Source organism: Mustela nigripes, chromosome 5 (assembly GCF_022355385.1).
Source record: "Mustela nigripes isolate SB6536 chromosome 5, MUSNIG.SB6536, whole genome shotgun sequence".
Taxonomy (NCBI): domain Eukaryota; kingdom Metazoa; phylum Chordata; class Mammalia; order Carnivora; family Mustelidae; genus Mustela; species Mustela nigripes.
In genome coordinates this window covers 38555090-38568929 of record NC_081561.1, presented here as the reverse complement: position 1 = coordinate 38568929, position 13840 = coordinate 38555090, and the positions used below count along the sequence as shown (strand labels likewise).

At 35.8% G+C, this 13840-nt stretch overlaps 1 long non-coding RNA gene across 1 annotated transcript; it reads right to left on the bottom strand.

The window, feature by feature from the left end:
- Nucleotides 1–1259: 1259 nt before the first annotated feature.
- Nucleotides 1260–11691, bottom strand: LOC132017224 (uncharacterized). Its single transcript, XR_009404203.1, has 3 exons — nucleotides 11610–11691; nucleotides 11272–11335; nucleotides 1260–1798 (listed from the first exon to the last, which is right to left on the bottom strand). It is a non-coding gene; the product is annotated as an uncharacterized LOC132017224 (long non-coding RNA).
- Between the last annotated feature and the right edge of the window lie 2149 nt (nucleotides 11692–13840).

Genomic DNA, 13840 nt, shown 5'->3' with positions numbered 1-13840 from the left:
CATTTATATTTGAAGTAGCAAAAAATTATTGCCTTTTGGCACTTGAAATGAGATGGCTGGCAGAAGTTAATATGCAATTTCTGGTCAAGTTGTTCCCACTTGCTCTCTTTGGTTTGTTTGGTTTTTTAATTGTTATATATGCATAATCTGCAGGGCACTATTCTTTACCCAATTACAATAATATCTCTTGAGAGATAATAAAAACAAACTTTATTTTTCTTACATGCATCAATGGCATATAAAATATTTCTGAATACATCTAACTTTAGTCTTCTGGAAAGAATTTAAATACAGTATAAAGAGACAGATAATTTTTGGTAATGGTGTGATATGATGTAGAAGCATTACCATCTATATCATCCAGCAGTCTGTTTGTTGAAAAGTAACAAAAATTTAAATTCACATTAACAAAAATGCAAAGGGAATTCATTGACTAACATCATGGAAAACTCGAGGGTTAGGTCCTTCTCCAGGAATTGCTTAATTCAGATGCTCAAGAGATATCTCTTTCATTTCCCAGCTATAATTTGCTTTGTGTTGGTTGTACTCATCAAGTTAACTACCTGTCTACCTGAGGTGGCCTCCAGCAACTATAGGTACTGCGAACTATTCCAGTGAAAAGGGGATTCTCTTATCAATTGTTCCAATAAAATCTCAATGCTAATAAGTATCATTGGATGACATGGATCATGTACATGTTCTTGGGGAAAAGGAGATGGAATATGTTCATTGTGCAAGATTAGGTCACATGCCCACTCCTGGATCAGAGAGCTACTGTCCCCTCCCACCAACCTACATAAACTGAGAGCAGGGAAGTGCTGGTTCCTGAAAGGAAAATCATATGATATTACCAGAGGAAAGAAGCTGAATGGGAAAAAGCAATCAATGTCTATCTTACCCTCAACTTCAGGTCCTTTTAGTCTACTCACTGCTGAATGACTTCTACTAGTTCAGTATCTTTCCACATATGATACTTGATTTGATTTATAAATGACTAGCATTGAGAAGGTAAGTTCATCTTGATTTTTATTGTATCAGAATGAAGGACAGATAGAGACTTTGGCAACAAATTTACAAGGAATTACCTCTTACCACAACTGACATGAAGGAAACAAAGATTTTAAGAACTTTAATTCATTATTTTAAGGCATATTTTAGGTTCAATTATTCTAGTCTTTCTAGGACACCCCTTTTCTTATTTTGTCATTGCATGTGATATAAGTATACTATATTTTTTAATGAATTCCTGATTTCCCCCCTTATTGGTAAGCCGTTTTTCTCTCCCAATATGAAGTTAACCATTATAGTTTCAGACAGAGACAGAGGAAGGGAGATGACTTCTCTGGTAGGAAGAGGTAATGATAATAGCGAAAAGCGTGCCCCTTTTGTTCAGGCATTTGTGCAGAGAGCTGCAGAGTCAAAGGCAGGACAGGGATTTTCAGTACAAGATTAGAGAAACCTTGTCAGCTGGAAGAAGCCAATGGATCCTAACTAAGCCAAGATGGGATAGACAAGGGATTTATTAGCATCAGACATTAGCAGCAGGTGCAGAGCTGTGATTCATCCAACATGCATAGTATGACTGTACTGGCTGTTTATAGCCGGTGTCTGTATTCTTAGGTGCCCATGTTGAACTGGTTTTAAAATAATTTTTGCTATCATAATCAATAAATGACAAACCAACTTTAGTGTTTGGTCAGTCAGTGGACATCCAAGGCCCCGCATTAAGGCCAGTTTTCCTCTCTTTCCCAATGCCATGAGGTGGTTTACACTTCTCTCCTTCACATCCAAATGCCATCTGGAGGAGAAATAGAGGAAAGAAAATGAGAAATGCTTGCAGGGTTATTTAGGATTATGCTCAAAGTTTGTTCAGATAGTTGGATTGACTAATGTTTGAGTCAGATTGGGCTAAATTTAGTATTTTAAACATACTTCCTGGTAAGTGTAAGTGTGGTCATAAAAATTAGATCTGTTATAGAGAAATGAAAAAATTGCATTATATATACATCCAAATGGTGATATGTATAAATTTGCAACTCTGTAGCACTCATAAACGAATTAGTTTGACTGTAAATCCATGCTATTCATACTGGCAAAGGTCTAGTTAATTTACTCATAGATATTTGCCTGGGACTTTTGTGTGATGTTGAAACTTTATAATGGTGAACTTGAACCTCATAAACTCTACTATGATACAACTGAAGAATGATATCTTCAAAAAGAACACTCAAAAGCATTTTCAGATCATTGTCTAAAATGAGAAAAAGGAAAATCTACTAGTCATAATAGCTATTACTTGCCTCATGCTCTAGGTAAATTTAGTAAAGACTAATTTTTTATAACTAGTTTATTTTGTGATAGACGTAGTAAAGGCTAAAGCAGAAAGTAGAAAAAACATTCAGCAAATATAGCAGATGCAGAAATTATATCCTGTTTATAGAAAATAGATCAGTTTGATCAATCGATCAATAGATAAAAAGAACACATAGGGCAAAAAACCCACTAAAATATATGCCTAGAAAAAGGATCTGAACAGAAAATTTACAAAAGAGGAAAAACAAGAATAAACATGGAAAATATATGCTTTATTTTCAGTGAAGACAAATCACATTAATTTTTTTGGTAAATAAAAATACCATATGAATTCACACATACATGGAATTTAGGAAATAAAACAAAGGATAAAAAAAGAGACAGAGAGAGACCAACCAAAAAACAGACTCTTAACTATAGAGAACAAACAGATGGTTACCAGAGGGGAGGTGAGTAGGGATGGGTGAAATAGGTGATGGGGATTAAGAGTACACTTATCTTCATGAGCACTGAGTAATGTATAGATTTGTTGAATCACCATATTGTACACCCGGAACTAATACCACACTATATGTTAACTTTACTGGAATTAAAATTTTTAAAAAGGACCTTTTCTCATTATTGAAATAGCATGTTTTATATTGCTGATGATATTGTAAACTTTTGGGTAGTTTGGCAGTATACATCAAGGGTCATAAGAAGATGGAAATTTGGGGGACCATAACTTATGAAAAAAATCTCAATTGTGTAAAACTCCAGTTTCACAAATATGTTCATTGTGTTTCTAGTAGATGAGAAGAGGAAACAACTAAACCTTCTAAAGTAGGAGAATGATTAACTACAACTAATTTTTGGAATATTATGTAGGCAGTACAAATATAGTTTATTAGAACCAGGACAGGGGGGCCTGGATGGCTCAGTCATTAAGCATCTGCCTTCAGCTGGGGTCATGATGCTGAAGTCCTGGGTTCGAGCCCCACGTTGGGATCCCTGCTCAGCAGGATGTCTGCTTCTTCCCTCTCCCACTCCCCCTGCATGTGTTCCCTCTCGCTATATCTCTCTGTCAATTAAACAAATAAAATCTTAAAAAAAAAAAAAAAAAGAACCAGGACAAAATATCTGTTTCCAAGCTTAAAGGAAAAAAAAAGTCATTTTAACATTATTTATATTATTATTATATTTAATAGCAAATTTATATTAAAAATAGGATTATTTCGGAATGAGGGGGGTGTCAGGCATTTTTTTTGTTTTGTTTTCCAAATATCTAAAATGTGGATATGAATTTTTATTCATGGTTGAAATGTATAAAGAAAGAAAGCACTATTCTGGGTATTAAAAAAACCGTGCCTTCTCTCTTGGCCACAACATTATCATGCTTGTGACTATGGGGACAGAACTAAATGTCTCTAGACCTTAGTTTTCCTCACTGCAGATATCATCTGGTACAATCTGTTCAAGCCTTTCAAACTATAAAATTCTATGATCTATAGTTTATAAATAATGAGCATAAAGAGAGATTTAGTTTTAGATTTCTTTCAAAATATTGTTGCAAAGATTATATGGAAATAAAACATCACTGGCTGGTGAACTTATAAACAAGACTATAAATAATGCATTTTAAAAGTTTGTTACATGCTTAAAATATTTCATGAATTTTGGAAAAGTTATAGAAAAAAGAAAGGGCCAATGAACAACAACAACAAAAGATAAAATAGCCAACACTCAACACATTTTTAGGATCACGACCTGAGCTGAAGGCAGATGTGTAACCAACTGAGCCACCAGGCAGCCCCCAAGAGAAAATTTTTAATGAAAAGTTACATTAAATATAAAGCAAAGGTCACTCATTTTTTGCTTAGTATATTTTTGTGTGCTCTACTTAATGATATATAATATACACTCATCTATAAAATATATAAATTTAATTATACATATAGTGAACGAAAAAATACATTACATTTGGTTTTGTCAGTCAAAATCTATTCAGCTCTATCCACTTGTTTATTTTTTCCATTATATATGCAGACACACAAAAGAGGTTATTGAATTATGTGAGAGGTAGTAAAAGGACAAAACTTCATGAGACTCTAATTAGTATTTATGTTGAAATCTCCAGGATATCTAATAGAAGAACAACAAAACAATATGTAACAAATGGAATAACAAAAGGGAAATGGGATTTTGGAATACTTGATTAAAGAAGGAAAGAAAGAAATAAAGCATATAAGGAATAAAGAAATAAATAGAACTCTCCTTTTTCATAGATAACATAATTGAATGATAGAAAATTCAAAATAATTTTCATATACTGCTAGAATTAAGTGAATTTAGCAATGCCACTGATCAGTGTATAAACATTATTTGTATTTCTATACTGGCAGCATGTAATATATCAAATGAAATTTTCTTTTAAAAATCATTTATAAATAGAAATAGAAACATAAAATACAAAAGAATAATTTTAATAAGTTGTGTGACTTCTATACCAAAAATTATAAAACATTATAGAGGCACTTTAAAAATCCTTAAATAAATGAAGGTATACACCATGTTTATGACTTTGTAAATTTGCTAATGTAAAGATACCAGTTTCTGACAAATTAACCCATTTCAATGTTATTTCAATCGAAATCTCAGAAGTTATTTTTTAAACATGTATCAATCAACAAGTAGATTCCAAAATGTATAGCGAAATGAAAAGAACCAAAGAAATCTTACAGAAGATGATAAAAATTGGACTTACTTCCAAATATCAAGGTTTATTGTAAACCTACAGTAATTAAGACTTATTAATTAAGACTGTGAGGTATGCATGTAAAGATAGACAAATAGGGGCTCCTGCATGACTCAATCGGTGAAGTGCCTGCCTTCAGCTCAGCTCAGATCCCAGAGTTCCCAGATCCAACCCCAGGTTGGGCTCCCTGCTTAGGAGGAAGTCTCCTCCAACCTCTCTTCTGCCCATTGCCTGCTTGTGTTCTCTTGCTCACTCTCTCTTTCTAAAATAAATAAATAAAAATCTTAAAAAAAGAAAAGAGAGACAAATAGAGCAGAATAGAGGCCCTAGAGACAAGCCTGTGTATGTATGAGTTATGTCAAAAGTGGCATGCAGGGCAGTGGAGAAGAGAATATCAAAACATGGTTTCAATACATGATGAGGAGGTAGCTCCTACATGACACCACATTTTTTTTGTTTTTGTTTATTTTTTATTTTTTTATTAACATATAATGTATTATTAGCCCCAGGGATACAGGTCTGTGAATCGCCAGGTTTATACACTTCATAGATATAACTTTCCCAATGTCCATAACCCCACCACCCTCTCCCTATCCCCCTCAGTTTGTTTTGTGAGATTAAGAGTCCCTTATGGTTTGTCTCCCTCCCAATCCCATCTTGTTTCATTTATTCTTTTCTTACCCCCCCCAAACCCTTCACATTGCCTCTCAACTTCCTCATATCATGGAGATCATATGCTAATTGTCTTTCTCTGAATTACTTATTTTGATAAGCATAATACCCTCTAGTTCTATCCACGTCATCACAAATGGCAAGATTCCATTTCTTTTGATGGCTGCATAGTATTCTATGCATTTCTCCTTTATCCATTCATCTGTTGATGGACATCTAGGTTCTTTCCATAGTTTGGCTATTGTGGACATAGCTGCTATAAACATTCGGGTGCAGGTGCCCCTTCAGATCACTACATTTGTATCTTTATAGAGTAAATATCCAGTAGTGCAATTGCTAGGTTATAGGGTAGCTCATTTTTCAACTTTTTGAGGAACCTCCATGCTGTTTTCCAGAGTGGTTGCACCAGCTTGTGTTCCCACCAACAGTGTAGGAGGGTTCCTCTTTCTCCGCATCCTCACCAGCATCTGTCATTTCCTGACTTGTTAATGTTAGCCATTCTGACTGGTGTGAGATGGTATCTCATTGTGGTTTTGATTTGTATTTCCCTGATGCTGACACCACATTTTTTTAAACTCAATTCTGATTTGATTATAGACCTAAAAATAAAAATTTTAGAAGATAACGTAGTAAAATATACTAATCACCAGATGATAAACAAATATTTTTAAAAAGTGCACAAAAAATAAACTGATTAAAAATGGGTGAAATTTTCTTCCTATTTAATGTAACTTTTAATTTTAAGATGCTCTCTAATTATAAATTCTCTACTTTTTAACTACACAGTGCTTTGCACAAAATATATATTATTAAAAACCTGTTGGGAGTTGGTTATTCAATCTGCAGTATGATGTTCATGGGTGTAGTTTTCTTTTTTTTTCTTTGCATTTATACTTTAGGTTTTATAACCCTTCTTGGCCCCTAAAGCTTTGTAGCACTACCTGAACCTGTAGTTTTTTATCTTTCAGCCATCTTGGAAAAATACTGGTCATTATATCTTCAAATAAACTATTGGCATATTCTCCATACCCTTTCATTCTGAGACTCTAATTACATATATGTTAGCTATTTCATTTTGTCCAGATGACTTTCTAACTATATTCCATTCATTAGTCTTCATTCTTCCATCTGGTTATTTCTACCGACTTCTTCCAGTTTCACCAATCTTCTCTTCCATTGTGTCTAATTAAGCCCATTTATTGAACTAACTTCAATTATTGTGGGCTTTTTCTCCCCTCTAGAATTTCTACTTGATTACTTTTCATTTAATTAATTTTCCATTTAAAATTCTCCATCTTTACATCTAATTTCTTGGACATGTATTTGTAATTACATGTCTGCTAACTACAATATCTTCCAGTCCCTCCCACCTTTAAGTCTAACAACTTTTCTAACACTGAACAATAAGAAGTCTTATGTCAATGTTTCTTGTCTTTCAAATTAAGGATCTGTTATTGTGAAAAATAAAACTACCTTGTTAATACTACTCGAAGCATCACCTTACAATATTGAGCTATGCTTAGCCACAAACTTTTATTTAAAAGTAAGGGGTTTATACAGGATTATCTCTAGGTTCTTTCCTAATTCTACAAGACTAAATCTATGGTTATTTTGGAAGATCCTCAGTGTTTGGCCCTGTGCTAGATACTGAGGGGAACTCTTACCTAAATTTAGTATTCAAGGCAGACTATTTAGATAGAAAGCTTAAAGGCAATTTTTCATCTTTTTCACTGCTCTCTTTGTCTCCTAGCATAGTCCCTGATGCAGAGCATGTGCTCCATACTTATTGAATGAATGAATAAAAGGGTGATTCAGTTCATTGTATTAGAGACACAGAAAAAAGGCAGAACTCATGTTCTTGCTGTTAAAGGGTTAATATAAAATGGTGAATGGCTAAACACAGGAACCAAGAGAATAGGGAAGAGTTAAGAAATGATATTAACTATGCTCCTTCAAGCATTAGTACATATTAGATACTGTTTTGAATGTTCCGTATTTACTACATCAGATAATAGTAAATTTCTCTGTAAGGTGGTTATTTAGTTAGTTTCTCTGTGAGGTTATCTACTTCTGAAACCAATATTACACAATATATTAACTAACTAGAATTTAAATTAAAAAAAAAATAGAGTGAGATTAGTCGCCCTACCCAAAAATGGCAAAAGTGGAATTCAAATTCAGGTCTGTCTGTCCCCAAAGCTTTTAACCATTACTCTATGATGCCTAAGGTTTTAAGCTTAAGAGCAGAAAAAAAAAAAAATTGTTTTACAGACAATTGACAATTGAAAATCTGTAAGCTCAATTACACAACTATATAGAAAAAGATCTGGATATACATACATACATATCATTTATGAGTAAGAAATATTTTTTAGTTCTGGAGGTTTTATTTTTCCTTCCTCTTTGGCACTTTTCTTAACCCTACAGGAAAATATCCAGTATCTTCCCCATCAATCCATAGCCCACCTGCTGAAAAGTAGAGAATTTTTAAAGATTCTATACAGTTTGAGACAGGGTTAGGTTCTTCATGAGCTAAGAATATATTGTTTTAAAAATACAGATATACATATTACATATACACAGTCACACACAAATACAGGAGAGAAAGAAAGAATGTTTTTCCTTTACATAGCAGATTGGCCAGAAAATCTTTCACTTGTCTAGCAGCTAAACATATCATGATTTCCAGAAATGGAATAAATGTCCTTGCTTTTTATTTTTTTTTTCCCTCTGAAAGACACTTCAGCGAGGGGATGCTGTATCATTTGCCAAAAAGTAAATTAAAAAAAATCTCAGCAAAGTGAAGTTATTTCAGAAATCTTATTTTACACACATAGCCTGAAGATGACATATTTTTATCACCAGCATGAGAAATAAAGAGTCTAGAAAGAAGTTAATAGGATAAATAGACCAAAATAGAGTAGAGCAGTTTCTTTTAAAATGTCCAATATTCTTCAAATGAACACCTCTTTCTACTGCCAGCATATCTTCCACAGTAGACTACCCTGCAGCCGTTACCCGAAGCAACCCAGACTCTCAGATGTCACCGCCTACTTCTCTCCCTGCCGTTGCTCCATTTCAGCATCACTGGCATTTTTGGTGTGCATTGAATATGTAAAGCCTATTTCCAAGTCAGGACTTTTGCACTGAACTTTTCCTTTTGTCTGAAAACTTCTCCCCTCCCTCACCCCAGGTGTCTCCATAATTCATTCCCTTACTTCTTTCAGGTTTCTACTCAGATGTTACTTTTCCAGAGAGGTCTCTGGCACTCTTTATAATATAGTAACCTGTGCTCTGCCTTATCCTCACCATCCACCTGGGTACTATCTCCTTCCTTGCTTCATTTTCACCATCTGACATAATATATGCTATTCACTTACTCTCTAGTTGCTAACCATCTCTTTCCTTGGGATACAAGCATAAAGAGGGAAGACCATTCATTTTGTTCACTTTTGTATCCATTAAATGGCTACAACAGTGGCTCACCTGGTGTCACTCTAAGTATTTGTTGAATGAAAGAATGTTGAATGTATAATAAGAAAGCATTTTGAGGAGGTTTTCAACTTTTCTGAGCCTTTAGGGGATAATATTTGCAGAATATTATTCACAAATACTCTCTCACCTAGAAGAATCCTTATACATAGCTACAATGGGTTAAGCCAGAAGTATTGGTGGATCTGTAGCTATCTTCATCTCAATTAACTTTTCCATCACAATTCATGTAAAGAACATGAGATCTTTTCTGCCCTGTTAATGTTTTCTAAGAATTAAAAACAGCTTACAGAACTCAATATATATTTATCGTATAGAATATATGCTTGTATGTTTATATACATATATATTTTGTGTACATCCTACCATGTACAAAGTTCTATGTCCTTAGAACCTCTTGATTATTTGATGAATAAATATTCTATTTCTTTTCTTTCATCTCCAAATAAAACACAAAACCAAATGCTCCAAACTTGTAAATTACCAAGGTATTAACCAAAGCCAGCTGCAACTTATAAATGCTCCATTTTTATAAGAAGACAATTTGGGCATGTGTTCTCCTTAGTATTATATAGCATTTGATATCTCTTGTTCATGTCATCCAATTTTTTTATAGTACACAATCTATCTTTATGAGAATTCCTTAAGCCCAATCACGCGTTCAGCATTCTCTGAAGAACCCAAGTGCGTATGCACGTGCACGTGCGCACACACACACACACACACACATACTCGTTTTAAAAGTCCATTATATTTATACAGCATGGGTTGACAATATATAGGATTGAAGTTTTAATTTTATTTATAAAAAAGTACCTGTTATACTCATTAAGTTATTTATATGGGTGTCAATATGAAACCATGAAGAAATTGGACAGCAGCACTAGGAACTGTAACCTTACCTTACATACACAACAAACAGATGTTTAAAGGACATTGAATTTTCCTTGAAATACAAGTCACGCTCTGGTAAAAAGTGATTAGAGAAGCACAGTAATATTTGTGAGTATCTGGAGAGTTTCTTTAGAACTATAAGATCCATTACATAGTAACACTGACCCTGAGCCCTCTAGATAAGGTGACAAAGTAACAATCCTAGCATAGAAGCTTCCCATCCTGGAGCAAGTGATTGGGGGCTTGCATGGATCCATAGTTACTTAGGTCCCAATCTGATTTGTGAAAATAAATTCTAAATACAAACGTAACTACACTAGGCCCTTCCCCTCTGTAGACATTCCGTTGGTTTATTGTGTGCTCTAAATCTAGGGCTCTCGCATGGAGACTTAAACCCGTTGTCCTGTAATATTAGTCATAGAGCCTCTTGAAAGGGTGCCCATTTGGAAAGAAGGGTATGGTCACCATACTTAAGCCAATCTGTGTAACATCAAGTGAAAAGTTTCTTAGTTTCAGAGGCAGGAGCTATCCAAATCTTTCCAGGCCCACGGACCACGCCCTTGGAGAGATTCATTAAGAGGAAAGGCACGGAAAGGCTTTGGAATTCATTTTCTTTTGATCATTTATTTTTTTAATTTTCATTTTTTTAAGATTTTATTTATTTATTCGTTTATTTATTTGAGAGAGAGAGAGAGAAAGAGATCACACATGAGTGGGTTGAGGGGCAGAGGGAGAAGCAGACTCCCCACTGAACAGGGAGCCTGGTGTAGGGCTCACATCGATCCAGGGACTCTGGGACTCCTGGATCATGACCTGAGCTGAAGGCAGACATTTAACTGACTGAGCCACCCAGGCACCCCACTTTTGATCATTTAAAGCATACATCTTGCTGTTTGTAAATAATTTTAAAATTACGTTTTCATGTGTTTATATAAATTATTTAAAAATATGAATCATTTTTACTTCAAATTCACTTTTGTTCATATGAACCTATTACATAAATATCGGTTTTTCATAAGGAGGCTATTATTTCCTCCTCTTTTCCCAAAACAAACTCACTGTCTCCAAAATATTGATGGGTCCTTATCTTTTTCATGGAGCTGAGCTTCCTTATGAGGACTGAGGGTGTTGCCTTGACAAGTGTGGCACAGACCACAGCAACTCACCTAATTAACTTCCTTGCTGTCTCGGGAGGTACATGGTGTGGATGTATAAGGTCATTTATATTACCTAAAAACAAAACAAAACAAAACAAGTCCAAGATTTAAATCACTGGATTATTAAAGTCATATTTTGCCAAGTGTTAGGCAAGGAGCTTAAGTCTAAGAGAAACCTAAACCCTAAGTCAACACAGATTTTCGAAGTTTGATTTATTTCACCAAGTCTATATAATACTCTCTAATATAGTGTTTAATTTTCCCTCTTACTTCTGTACATCTGTAGATATCTCTGTGTTCATAGTTATAAGTATGATTCATGAAAAGCAAAGAAGACTGTTACTTACGTTTTCTCTCTGGAATCTTTCTCCTTTCCCCACTGCCTCCTTTTTTCAGTTTATCCAAGGTGGTTGGACAGCAGACATCCAGGGCTCTAGCAACTCCAGTTCAGTTTTAAGAACCAAAAAAGAGCTATTAATTTTTATACCTTTTGTTGAAAAAAAAAAGCCTGGCTTCATTTGCAGCCGCCCTTGCCACTTTAGTCTTCTTGGAGAAGCTTGTGTGATTCTAGGTCACCCCTTCTCTCCCCTGTCTCTCTTGTGCCCTTTATGTGATAGTCAGTCACTTGAGGGGGCTAATAGCCTTCCTTAGCATACTCTAATACAAATTGCAACACATAAGTGTGTCTACCATTAATACAGGAATTTCTCCCCTTTCCCTAAAGGATAAACATTTGAAAATCAAGCAACTTCTATTTCATTTTTATTGATTAAAATTGGCATAGAACCATAATTGATCCTAGTATTTTTAAGGCCCCTTCTGTTCCTGAAATACAGGCTTGCTTTGTTCTCTGTTTTTCTGGGCCCTTTAGCAAGTCTTATCAAGTTCACTTCTAAAATATGTCTTGAATTTGTTTACTTCTTTCCTTCTACAACTACCACACTTGATGTAGCTGAAAACAGCCTCAGAACTGGTCTTATTTTTCTACTCTTGCCTTGATACAGTCCTGTTCTCCACAGGGAAGCCACAGTGGTTCTTCAAAAACAAAAAAATTAGGGGCGCCTGGGTGGCTCAGTGGGTTAAAGCCCTGACTTCAGCTCAGGTCATGATCCCAGGGTCCTGGGATTGAGCCCCACATCGGGCTCTCTGCTCAGCAGGGAGCCTGCTTCCTCCTCTCTTTTTCTCTCTCTGCCTGCCTCTCTGCCTACTTGTGATTTCTATCTGTCAAATAAATAAATAAAATCTTTAAAAAAAATTAGTTCATTTCATTCCCTGCTTAAACCCTTCAATACTTACCTATTTTTTACAATGTGAAATATTAACTTTTTATGAGGGCTTAAAAGGCCCTGTAGTATCTGGCCCCAGACAGCATCATCCCCTACACACCCTCTGTTGTTCAGCCCCATCCTGGCATGAAGGCCTTTTCTACGGTCATAGAACAGGCCCTGCTCTGCCTACCAGAGCCTCTACACCAGCTGAGCCCTTCCTCTGATCTTTGCAGAGCTGGCTCCTTCTGGGCATTAAGGTTTTAGCTCTAATATCACCAATTTAGAGAGGTTTACTATGGCCATCCCATCTAAAGTTGTCACTTGCTCCCTTCCCAAGTAACTTCTTTATCACATCACATATCCATTACAACAGAGACAGCAAACAGGGAGATAAAAAGATGTTAAATTTCCAAAGGCCAGGTGCAAAAGAAGAAAGATTCTGGTAAGTTAGCTTCCCAGGCCTCTCATGGTTTGAAAAGTATTCAACTGGCTTGGTTGTCTTTGTCACCAGCAAAGTAGTAGGAGATACAAAAGAAAGAGTTCTTCTAGAAGAAAAAGAATGAAGAGCTGCTGAAGAGTCTCTTGTTAGTCACCCCCAATCTATCTGCTGTGAGGTGTGGTGAGACTTTCTAAAAGACTGAAGACAAGTTTCTTCCTTTGAGATTTCTGAAGCTAGGAAGTTTGCTGGATTCCCTTGCACCAGCAGGACACAGGGAAAACTACTTTCTAGGCTTTCTAAGAAGGAGAAGGTAGGCATGCATGCATCCCAGTTCTCTATACCTCTGGGGAGAGTGAAGGGAAGACTCTCTTCAGTTTCCATGACCCCAAGTGAGCGGGGCTGGAATTAGCTGAGGGATAAGACCTACCAAGCTGTACTAGCTGTTGCTTCTTGGCATTTCTAGAGACAAGCATCTAGAGGAAGTGGGCACTGGTGGGCTGATTGAAGACACCCTTTATGTATTCTCCTAAACAGAGAAAATCACAATTGGCTCCACTTCTTCACTCTTTTATATCTGAGCTCATGGCAATGGGATTTTGAAGCTTTTCCCTTCAAGGGATGGCAGTTTTAACTCTGACCTGGCGTTGGGACTTGCTTTGGCCAATAGGATGTGGTAGAAGTGACCATGTGGATTCTGAGCCCAAGCTCAAGAGACCTTGTGGGCTTCCACTCTGTCTTGAATCCCGATGGTCTCCTGGATTAGGCTAGCCTTTTGGAGGATGAGAGATCATGTAGAGGCTGGGATGACTTGTCCCAGTTGAGCCACCTGACTACCAGCCAGTCTTCTTCTGACCTGCCAGCTGGTGGCAGA